At 41.8% G+C, this 12,231-nt stretch overlaps 1 pseudogene; it reads right to left on the reverse strand.

Annotated features, from left to right (window-relative positions):
* Positions 1-3,966: 3,966 nt before the first annotated feature.
* Positions 3,967-6,883, reverse strand: LOC124233334 (GTPase IMAP family member 2-like; annotated as a pseudogene).
* Positions 6,884-12,231: the final 5,348 nt, after the last annotated feature.

A 12,231-nucleotide genomic window follows, 5' to 3' on the forward strand; every position in this document is an offset into this window, starting at 1 on the left:
AAGGGTAGAGGCATATTTGAAGTAACCTCAGCATGCCATAAAAAGACGAATGGGGAAAATCACTCAGACAATGTGTAGGGTATAAAGAAAAAGGACTGAAACAGAACTCCAAAGGCCCTCATCATCCTGGATCCATAAAGGAGAAAGTATTGCAAATGTTCAAGAAGTAAAAAAAGCTGAAAGGTTTGTTGTTGTTAAAAACAAACTGAAGAATATTTGAAAAGGAAAAAAATCAGTTAAAATGGGGGATTTTTTGTTTCTGGTTAAGTTGGTGGAAGATGCAAAAGCCCTTAACCTCCACAATGACAAGAATTGGACAGAATAAAAACGTACTTCTCTGTGTCTAGCAAAGGATGGTGGATGCAAGGAAGCACTGAGGAACAGGATTCATGGTAAGAAAGAGCCCTTACAGGTGAGCAGAGAGCTGGGGAGCCTTCTTTACCTGGGGTAGGTACTTGGCCTGGATATAAACGTTTGGATGGGTTGGCTGGCCACAGAAAGATAGACTTTGCTGAGTGGAGGAGAAATTAGATGATCCTTTCATGACAAGGTGGGCTATCAAAATAGATGGGCATCTACATGATCCTTGAGGGAAAACCAAATTGCTTCTCTTGATAACTTCTCCCCTTTCCATCATAAATGATCTTTCCTAAGAAAGCTGCAGTGGAGAATGGCCAACAAAACCGAGACATTATTCAATCTACATATTGTTACAGGGCCCTGCTGATGAAGTAAAACCATTTTCAATTGGAGCCTTACACCCTCCCAGTTCAAAAGTTGACACGATAAAGAAGCTGCTGTGGTTTTTTGTGGTTGCAGGATCAGAAGTGAACTCAGTCTATTTAACTCAAATGTAGGAGCCAAGGATGTGATCACTCTAACCACCAGACAGATAGATGAACTTGCACTCTCCAGGAGATAAACCAAACCAGGGTAAACATACACTTCATACTTCAGTTTTATTGTCTCGCATCCAATACAAATTTACATGACATGTCAAGAATCCGGAAAATATGGCTCATGATCATAAGGGCAAACAGTTAGTAGAAGCAGAGCCACAGATGACTCATTCATTAGAATTACCAGTTAAGGACTTTAAAATAGCTATTCTAAATGTACTAAAGAATTTATAGAAAAATAAATATAATGAGCTCAGAGTTGAAGAATTTCATGGGGGAAATATAAACTCTCAAAAGAACGAGACCTTGAGGCCAGCCCAGTGGCATGGTGGTTAAATTCCCGTGCTCCTCTTTGGTGGTCTGGGATTTGCAGGTTCAAATCTGGGGCATGGACCAGCACACTGCTCATCAACTAATGCTAAGGCGGCATCTGACATGCAAAATAGCAGGTGATTGGCACAGATGTTAGCTCAGTGCCAATCTTCCTCAAGCAAAAAGAGGATTGGCAACGGATGTTAGCTCAGGGCCAATCTTCTCCCTAAATCTGAAACTAGAAAATAAAGTAACTGAAATTTTTTTAGAAAACTTACTTGGATGAGCCTAATAGCATGTTGGACATTGAAGAAAGGATCCAAGAACTTGAAGACAGGGCAAGAGAAGTTAGTGAGATTGAAGCACAAAAAGGAAAAAAAATTGAAAAAATAAATGAACATGGCACTAGTGATCAATGGGACAGTATCAAGCGGTCTAATGCCATTGGAATCCAAGAAGGAGAAGAAAAGACTGAACTGGGTAGAAAAAACGTTTTGAGGATATGATGACCAAAAATGTTAAAATTTGATGGACAACTTCAACTCATAAATCCAAAAATCTTAATTAACAGTCAGTAGGAAATACAAAGAAAAACAAACCGAGGCACTTTATAGTCAAACTACTGAAAACCAAAGAAAAAGAGAAAAATTTAAAATCACTAGAGGAGGCAAAAAGACACATATTATACACAGGGGACCAATATAAGAATGACAGCCACTTTCTCGTCAGAAACAATATGAGCCAGAAAACATTGGAACAAGCTAAATTGCTGCAGAAAAATAATAGACTTCTTTATTCAGCAGAACTACCCTGAAAAAATGAAGATTAAAAGAAGACATTTGAAGATAATGAAAACCAGGGAGAATTTGTCCCACCAGGCTTGTACTGCAAGAAATGTTAAAGAAATTCTTGAGGCTGATGGGGGTGATACCAGATAGAGACTTGGATCAACAGGAAAGAATGAAGGTCTCTGGAAATTTTAAATATGTGGGAAATATGAAAAGACTACTATTTTGATTATTGCTCTGTTTCTAATAAAGGAAATTGATTAAAGCAAAATAATCATATCATATTGTGCGTTTTTTAACATATGAAGAAGTAAAAAAAATGACCACAATATCACAAAGGGAGGAGAGGAGCTAAACGGAAGTAACTTCTCTGAGGTTCTAATATTTTATGTGAAGTGGTGCACTGTCTTAATTCAAGATTGAGAATTAAAGTTAAGGGATAAATATTTTAGTCCCTAGAGCAACCACTGAAAAAGTAAAAGCCAAAAGAAGAGAGAAAGTGGAATAATTTTTTAAAACTCAGTTAATACAAAAGAATAAAAAAAAGAGGGACAAAGAAACGATGGGGTACATAGAAATCAGGAGCAGGAAGGTAGACTTCAATCCAAGCACAGCTGTAGTGACGTTATATGTAACTGATCTTTGACAAAGGAGCAGACGTTTCAATGGAGAAAGGTTAGTCGTTTCAGCAAATGATGCCAGAACGTGATGCTGGATGTCCACCTGCAAAAAAAATGAGTCTAGACACAGACCTCAAATCTTTCACAAAAGTTAACTCCAAATGAATCATAGATGTAAATGTTAAATGAAAACTATAAGACTCCTAGAAGATGACGTTGGAGAAAAATCCAGGTGACCTTGGGTTGGCGGTGACTTTTTAGATAGAACACGAAAAGCATGATCCATGACAGAAAAAATTGACAAACTACATTTCATTAAAATGAAAAACTTCTGCTCTGCAAAAAATACTAAGAATGTGCAATAAAATAGAATGCAGAAAATACGGTAGAGAAAATCAAAGTTAGATTTTTGTAATGTGTAATAAAATTGATAAATCTTCAGCCAAGCTGATCAAACAAAAAGAAATAATCATGAACTACCAGTAGCAGAATTCAAAGAGGAGAGATTACTATAGTTCCTGTATATATCAAAGGCATAATAAAAAGATTTTATGAGTTTGTGCAAATAAACTCAACAACTTTGATATAATGGAAAAATTCCTTCAAAAGCATAACTTACCAAAATGAGCATAAGAAGAAATAAAAAAATGAGAACAGCCTTGTATATTTGGATAAAAATGAGTTTGCAATATCAGTTCCCTGGGAAGGTCCTCACATAATGTAGAAGGCTCGGAGTCACTCTTCAGCTTTGCCGACACCCCAGGCTGAGTTTCTTGAGCTCAGCGTGGGTATCAGCATGTGCCTGTTGGTCAACCCTGCCTTCCAAGTTTGCTTATTTCTCATGGCTCTCAACTCCAGTTTTAGCTCCACCTTCTTTTATGTGTATTGTTTGCTTCCCCTTTGGAGTTTTCCTTATTTTCTAGTGAGCTGATCAGTCATAAAAGTCTTGTTAATTTTAATAAATTCAGCTTCTATTTGCATTTAACAGGACAATGCATCAGAGTACCCAGTCCACCATCTTGTCTGAAGTCTAAGCTTCTGTGTGTGTTTCACTGGCCGATGTGAGTGGGGCCAGGGATCAAACCTGGCTGAGCCTCTTCCTGTGTTAAGCAAATTAGATGTGTGTGAAACAGACCATTGACGTGTCCATGTGTCTGTGTGTGGTCGTTGGGCATAAATTGGATCCCTTGTGGAGTAAATGAGCCATGTGTCCACTTACCATCTTCTGAGGATAAAACCATAGAACAGAAATAAACACAAGTGATTTCAGGAACTTTATGGTTTACTTGTTATTTTATTATACTGAGTAGAAATTTTATTGTTATTTTTCTTAAGTCCAGTAGAAATAGTATTAGGAAGAAGAAAGGGAGTTTCCATGAACATAAAATTGGCTTTAGAGATTTGAAAATGAGACGAATTTTATGTAGGCAACTTCCAAATGGTTTTGGTATTATATTTTGAAACAAACAGTAACTTTTAAAATAATTTGGTTCATTAATAAATAGGGTGATGTTAAGATTGAAACGCTTCACAGAATCTCGAACATTCACTGATGTCAGGCTGTGCATTACACGGAGGCCCTGTGATTCACGCACTATATGACAGTGAGCAGATAATTACTGGTCTGTCCCTATAGTCTAGGAGTCTTGCGTTCCAGTCCAGTGGTCTTTCTGGAAATTATCATTAATTTTTGGAGTATAATTAACAGGAAGCTACAAAAGAAATTGTATATACAAAAGAGTGAGCAGTAAAAGAAGTTGCACATTCTGTACAATACACAAAATAACAGAATTAGCAATTTGACAAACAACTGAATACAAAACAAAAGACAGACTAGTGCTTTGATTAGGGCTTGTTTTAGGCAATTGGCGTTGGCCGTGGTTGTGTAACGTCTCTGAATTTCCATGTACTTGATAAGACTCTCTTTGAAATCCTTCAGTGCTTCCTCTGACTGCACAGGTCCACCTTCTGACCCTGTCACTAAGCCGTACAGCCCATTGGCATAGTGGTCACCCCTGTGCTCCCTCACCAGGTCCTCAGTCAAGTCCATGAGCTCCTTCAGTTGGTCGTCCCGGTCACTGCCTTTAGCACGGTTATTGAAGGCACACACTCACCCCCCACACGCTGCCACCAGCTTGCTTAGGGCTTTGTTCTCTGAGTCGTGGATGTAGTCTACCAAGGACCCTCCCTCCAGGTCTTCCTTGTGGGTGAAGAGGACAATTGTGTGTCTCATGGCATCGTCTCCAAAGATCTCCCTCACCCTCTGCGCAGCCTGCTGGTCCTGGGTGGTGAATCGGCCCAGCTGCGTCACCAGGAACAGCACATGGGGTCCTGGGGCAGAGAGCGAATAGCATCTCTGGACCTCCTTGTACAGGGAGTCAGCGTGGTCCTTCCCAGAAAACATATCTGGCGTGTCAATAACGACCATCTCCCTCTCTCCCCAGCCTCCCCGACTTTGACTGCAAGTCTTGGTCAGGGTCCGGGCACCCAGCCGCGACTCAAACGCTTGCTTCCCAAGGATGCTGTTCCCAGTGGCACTTTTGCCAGTGCCCGTTTTGCCCACCAGAATGATCCTCAGCTCTGATCCTCTGGCAAGTTGGTTCTTCCCATGTGGTCCTGTTAAGAGCAAGTTTGCTGTGTTATTACTCTATTGATCACGCCAATGGAATGTTTTTAATGATAAGGACTTATTCTCACATTATGGGAAAAGACCTCTCACAATATATTGTACTTATGAACTCAAAGCTTCATCAGCAAATAAAATAAATAAATTATGGGTTTTAAAGCATCTCGATTTTCTAGGACTGCAGGGTATTGCCATGTTGGATCCCAGGCAAGCGTACGTGGGTATCAAGACGAATTTGGAGACATAGCTTGTCACGTAAGGCTTGCCTGAATCGCTGCGCTCTGGCCCTCTAAAAGACAAATTTTCTGAAGATCAGAGATGTGAGTCCAAGACTGTGGCTCCATCTCCGGGTGGGTTAAGTAACCTGACTCTGCTCTGAGGCCAGAGCTGGCGCCTCTGACCTCGGCTGGGCAGGGCTGTGGTCGTGACCACCAACAAAATGGCTGGAACAGGAAAATACTGGAAAGAGCAGAGCAAAATTCCTGTCCTGAGTGAAGGAGCAGCTGATGGCCCATGCTTTGCTTAGAGAGGACAGCATGACCTCTGTGTAAAATAGGCACACAATATGGTGAAATAGGCACACGGGAAGTCACTGTCTCACCTGAGTGATGGCGTTCACGTTGGTCCATTGCTGCTCCTGAGGGACAGACACCAGAGACCAATAAAAAACCATTACCTTTCAGTTCTGGATCGTGAAAGGCCCTTGTACTCCGAGAGCACTCTCTCACCGTGCTTCACTTGTTTGCACGTGGCTGCCAACGTGCTGGAGGGGAATTACCATCCTCCGTTACAGAGAAATCCAGTCACTTGGCCATACTCACCCTGGGAGTGGAGAAGCCCCCTGCTTCTTACCTCCATGCCCACCTCTTCTCTCGCTTCCTTCCTCCCTTCCACTCACTGGCCTCCCTGCCCCTTCTCTTGGCCTCACCCCTTTACTTCTCTCACCTTCCTGTCTAAGTGTGCTCTCCCCACTTCTGAGATTGTCTCCTCCTCCTCCTCTCCTTCTTTCCCCACCTTGCTCCCTTCCTTCCACTTCTCCACTCTTTCCAAACCCCTTGCCTTCATTTTCAGTCCTTGCGGAGACACTCAAGGAGTTAGGAGCACGACTCTGGAAAAGCACACTGTCCTTTAAGCCAGAAATACACTTCATGTGATCCGTCAATTACCTGAATATTCCTCCTCCCTCAGGCGCCACCAGGAAGCAGCCCTGCGACCTAGTTCCCTGTCCTGGGCAGTGAGGAGCATCGGTTCATGTTCATCCAATCGCTTTTTCTCTTCCTTAAATCCGGCAGCATGTACCAAAGCAACAAGGCACAGAAAACCGATACCCACATGGGAAAGCCCAAATTCTTCCAGTTAGCACTTTTCATTGGCTTTATGCTAAGGAAACTCTCTTTGCCAGAGATGTGTAAACTGAGCGATGGGAAGTTCTCAGTTCTGTAAGCTGGCTTCCTTTAAGCCAAAGGCAGTCACTCTAAATCGTTTCCCTTAAAATAGGGCAAATTTCTTCGTGACAAATTTTTTTTGAACATAGCTTGGGAACTAGAAATCAACACTGAACGGTGTTTCTTGAATATGGGCTTACCGATTTACTGGCCAAAGGAACAGAGGGCTCCCCATCCAAACCTGTGACTTGCCAGCTCAGGGCGAAGAGAAAAAGAAAAGAAAAGAAAAACCCCAGTCTGTTTTCTTCCTCTCTGTAATCTCCTCTGAGCTTCCTCTTGCAAAAGAGCTCCACCACGTGCCGGCGTCTGAAATTCTCATTTATGCCACATATACAAAATAGGCAGTTGGAATGGGAAAATCTGATCCGTAGTCATTCGCTATCGTGTGGGCCACCTGTCTCTTCATGTCAGTAGGGAAAAGCTCTTGTTTGAATGCTTTCGACTGGACAGGATAGCAAGGCAGGGACACCAGGAAATGGGTGGTTTGATTCCTTCCCACCTAGCTGTGTCCTCACAGTTACAAGTTTGCCTAAATGCAGGGCCCCCTGAGAAGGCCAACCTCACTCACACTGGTGGCCATGATGGCTTTGAAGTCAAGTGCCACTGGGGAAGGAGAAAGCATTGGGGGGGCACCTCTGACAGCCCACCATACAGGGGAAGAAGGATAGAGACAGGAGACCCTGAGAGAAGCCCGTGTTGTCCAAATCAGACCCAGAGTAACATCAGTGACCATCAAAGCATCTTGAAACAGCTCACTTGTGGCTTCGCTGGCATCCCTGCCTTTCTTTCCTGTCCAGCTCTGTGATTTCAGGGAACACACCCCAGGGAGCAATGATCTAGGCAGTGTCCACAATAACAAGCTGGAGTGTCCACATTCAGGATCAACAACCCAAGAGTTAAAGTTGAAATCATTCAAATGCTCTTTTTCCTATTTATATGACAATCACTACAGCAGAGGGAAAGAGACTATGAAATGTACACGGACTTTAACTATCCCAGAACAGGGGTGATGCACGTTCTCTCTCTCCAGACCACTGAAGAGGAATCATCACATGGCCCTGACCTCGTGATAAGGAGGCTGGGCAACGCCGTGGAGCCACGGGGCCCGGGTGAACACCACTACCGTGTCACACACGATGAGCGTTTTGTGCTGTATTTTTCCAGATCCTTCACTTTGCAGTCTCTTAAGTGTGCTTAAAGAGCCATGCAATATGGGCAACTCCTGCTTAATATCAATAGTCTGTTCCTAATGTTAGAACATTCTGGGTCAAAACACTCACAAGGACCTATTTCATATCGTTTATATGTAAGACAAATGTAATGCAATATACGTCAAACCCAAAGCCTACCAATTTCCTAAATTATATTCAAAATTCAGTAAAGCACGTATCTATAAGAAAAACTATCATTTCAGAATTTAAAAAGCTTAAAACATTGTTTTTCTGAATACCAAAAAACTATTTTTGGTGTATAAAAGAAAGCTACTGGATAATATAAGTCTCCCTGAAAATGACCCAATTAAAACCTGGGCAAAGGATCTGAATAGATATTTTTTCAAAGAAGTCATACAAATAACCAATAGATACGTGAAAAGGTGCTCAACATCACTAGTTATTCGAGGAATGCAAGTCAAAATCACGATGAAACATCACCTCACACCTGCTAGGATGGCTATCATCCAAAAGACAAGAGATAACAAGTGTTGGCAAGGATGTGGAGAATTCACACTGTTGGTGGGAGTGTAAATTGGTACAGCCACTATGGAAAACGATGTGGAGGTTCCTTAGAAAATTAAAAGTGGGCCTGCCATATGATCCAGCCATCCCTCTTCAGGGTATAGATGCAAGGGAAATGAACCCAGTATCTTGATGAGATGCCTGCCCGCCCATGTTCATTGCAGCATAATTCACAATAGCCAAGACGTGGAAACAACCTAAGCGTCTGTCAATGGGTGAATGGATAAAGAAGAGGTGGTAGGTGTAAATGACGGAATATTATTTAGCCAAGAGAAAGAAGGAAATCTGGCCCTTTGCAACAACATGGGTGAAGCTTGGGGCATTATGCTAAGTGAAATAAGTCAGACAGAGAAAGACAAATAGTGTGTAATCTCACTTATACGTGGAATCTAAAGAAAAAACGTGGAACTCCTAGAAACAGAGAGTAGAGTGGTGATTACCAGGGTCTGGACATTTAGGAAGGTGGGGAGGCGATGGTCAGAGGTTAAAAGCTTTCAGTTATGAGTGAGCCAGCTCTGGGGATGCACTGTGAGCAGGTGACTACAGTTAGAATCCTGCACCTCACACGTGAAACTTGTGAAGTCAGCACATCTGTCCTGTTCTCACCACACACACAAATAAGGCGACTCCGCGAGGCGGTGGATGTGTTCGTTAATTTCACTCTAATAATCATTTCACAGAGTGTACATATATCAAATCATCACCTTGTACACTTTAAATATATATGGTTTTATTCAGCAATTGTAACTCAATAAAATTGGGGTGGAGGGGACAAAAAATAAAGACAGACAGCAAGTAAGGATGTTGAAGAACGAAAACTGCACTGTTGGTGAGAGTGTAAAATGTTACATTTTGGGAAAACATCTGGCAGTTTCTATGTCCTTCATTAGAGTATTATGTCTTTTTTTCATGTAGAAAAATAGTTTTTCACTTCCTTTTGATTCTTTTGGGGTTTGTAGGTTTGTCATAGATCGGATGCAAGTAATGATATTTTACTCCCCTATTTCCAAAAATATACCCTGGATTGTTTTTTCTTGTATAATTACATTGGTTGTCACCTTTAAAAAGTGAACTAATGTTGTGCTTCTATTTTTTACTTTAATTTTAGGGTATCTAATATCATTAACACTGATGCTGGTTTTTGCCCTTTAATTAATCAGTTTGTTTAGAGATCAAGGTAGCACACTATGTTTAGACTTTTTCCTTAAAGCCGTTTATCTGAGGTGTAAATTTGGAAAATTGTCTCTTTTAATGTTGATTAAAATAATTCCATGAGTTTTTCTTTTAACCTATTAGAATTGTAAATTATGTTAATAAGTTTCCCAACATAGATGATGTGTATGTGTGTGCATATAAAAGGTTGGGCTCCAAGGAATGCAGACTGTCAAGATGGAGATAGGAATTCAGGACATTTATGAAGAAGTCCCCTCAGGAGTAACACTTGCAGGAGAAGGAAAGACAGGATTAGGCAGGGGGAGTGCGACTGAGATGGCGTTACCACAAATGTCCCCTCTACAGGAGACCTAAAGTATGGATGGACCTTTGAGTGAAGGTGAGCGGGCCGGGCTTAATCCCATTGACCAGTTATTGGATGTAAGCTTCCCCTGGGTAGGACACTTGACCTTACGTAAGGCATCTCTCCTCAGCAGAAGCCAATTTCCAGACAAGTGTGACGCTGGCAGCACCCCCAGCAACTGGAGGAAAAGGTCCTTCACAGAAGAAATAACAGAAGCATCCCACTAAAAGATGTGATTACCAGCACAGTGCTACATCCGCAAGCGGTGTTTGTTTGCAAGTAAGGGAACATGGAGATGCCCATTTTAAGTTTTATTCCATCACATTGCTTTGTCTATGATTCCAGATCATGGGTCACAATCGTCTCTTCTGGAGCCGGGGCACCAGGTGCACCATGTGCCATCTGGTTCCATGATGTAAAGACACTTCCTGGTTCCTTGGAATAGGACAGGTATGAGCCTCAGCCATGGATTGTTCCACCCTCTCCTCCGCCCGTTCACCCTCTCCCGCTCTCCCCCAACTAAACAGCCACCGTGACTGCTCTTTGATCTCCCTCCTCTCTCAGTGAATGAAGCTGACCAATCATCTCTCTAAATTCCTCTGACTTTACGTTGTTATGATGAACTAGGGAATCAGAACCACCAGGAGAAGAGTGTGGTCGTCGGAGAAGGAGTTAAGAAGCCGGATTGGACATTCCAGCCCCAGCAGCTGCAAATGGAGAAGAACCTAGGAACACAGCTGACAACCAGGGAGCACGGACATGTGGCTCTTGTCTAGCGCCCCAGCCGTCGGCAGCCGGTTGAGCCACTCCAGCCAAAGCCCCAGTCTGCATGGGGCAGAGGCAAGCCGCACCCTCTGTGCTCTGCCTGAATTCCTGACGCACGAAATCGTAAGCACAATAAAATTATTGTCTTATGCCACTGAGTTTTGGAGTGATTTGTTATAAAGCAATAAATAATTGGATCACCTGAATGGGTTCCTAGAAGTAGAATTGCTGGACAATTGGTGCATGCCTTTGTAATTTTGATAGTTATTACTGAATTGCCCACGGTAAAAATTTTAACCATATTACTTATACCAGACTTTTAGTAGTTTCCCCATATACTTGCTCATGATTTTATCTGCCAATCTGATCAGTGAAAAATGGTATCTTACTGTGATGTTCACGTGTATTAGTCAATATGAATGTGGTCGAATGGTTTTTCACATGTTAAAAAATTATGTCACGTTTTTATTAATACCTGTGTTATATATTTGTTACTCATGTTTAAATTCTGTTGTTGATCATCTTCATATTGATTTGTAGATGTTCTTTGTATGGCTGAAAATGATCATTTTACCTCCTTCTCCCAAATTTTCTAAAAAACTTCCAATTTCCTTCCCTGTTAGTTTATTATGGCTAGTATCTGGAAGAATGTTAAATAGTCACCATGACAGTAGGCCTCCTTGACATGTTCCTGACTTTTGTGGTCATACCAATGTTTCCCATTAAACAAGATGCAGGCTTTGTGGCTGAGATGGAAAATTTTATTATGGTAAAAAGTACCCAATTATTAGATGTTGAATTTTACCAGAGTACCCTTCAGCAGTTAAGGAGATGATCAGATTTGTGGCTCCATAGCTGTATAACACATTGAACTATATGAACATATTTCCTGATATTGAATCTTGTTTGCATTGAACTTTCCTTTGTTCTCCTTAGAATAGATCTTTATCATTGAAGGTACTGCTGGATTCTATTTGTTAATAACTAATTTAGGATTTTTACATTGCTTCATAAGTAATCTTATCCATTTCTGAAACAGAGGAATTCTTCTCTCTTTGATTGCCCTGGCTCCAGCTGTATCTGGTTTCACGGCCTCATCTTTCTTCCAAACATACCAACCACGGTGTTTTTCTGAATAGATCTTTCCACTCCAGAAGAGTTCTGGTTCTATCTTTTAAGAAACTAAGGCTTTTACCTTTCCCCCTTCACTGTCTCCTTTCTTGGGTGAGCCTGACACTGAGCAAAGACTTTAGCATAGTGAGTGTTGCTAAGGAGAATGCGGGGGTGCATTGGGAGTGTGTGAGAGACAAGCTAAACTAATGACGGGGGGAAGTCGGGAAAGACTTCCGAGAAGAAATAACCTTGTTTGAGCCAAAACTGAAGAATGAATGAAAGTTAGGGAAAGAGATTGGAGCTATTTCCAGGGAAAAGAAAATAGCATATTTCAAGGCAAGTGACAGCAATGGAGCTGGCAGATATTCGAAGGAAGCCAAGGATGGCTGGAACCTAGAGGCAGGGAAACAG

This window comes from Equus quagga, unplaced genomic scaffold, assembly GCF_021613505.1.
Source record: "Equus quagga isolate Etosha38 unplaced genomic scaffold, UCLA_HA_Equagga_1.0 196675_RagTag, whole genome shotgun sequence".
NCBI classification, from domain to species: domain Eukaryota; kingdom Metazoa; phylum Chordata; class Mammalia; order Perissodactyla; family Equidae; genus Equus; species Equus quagga.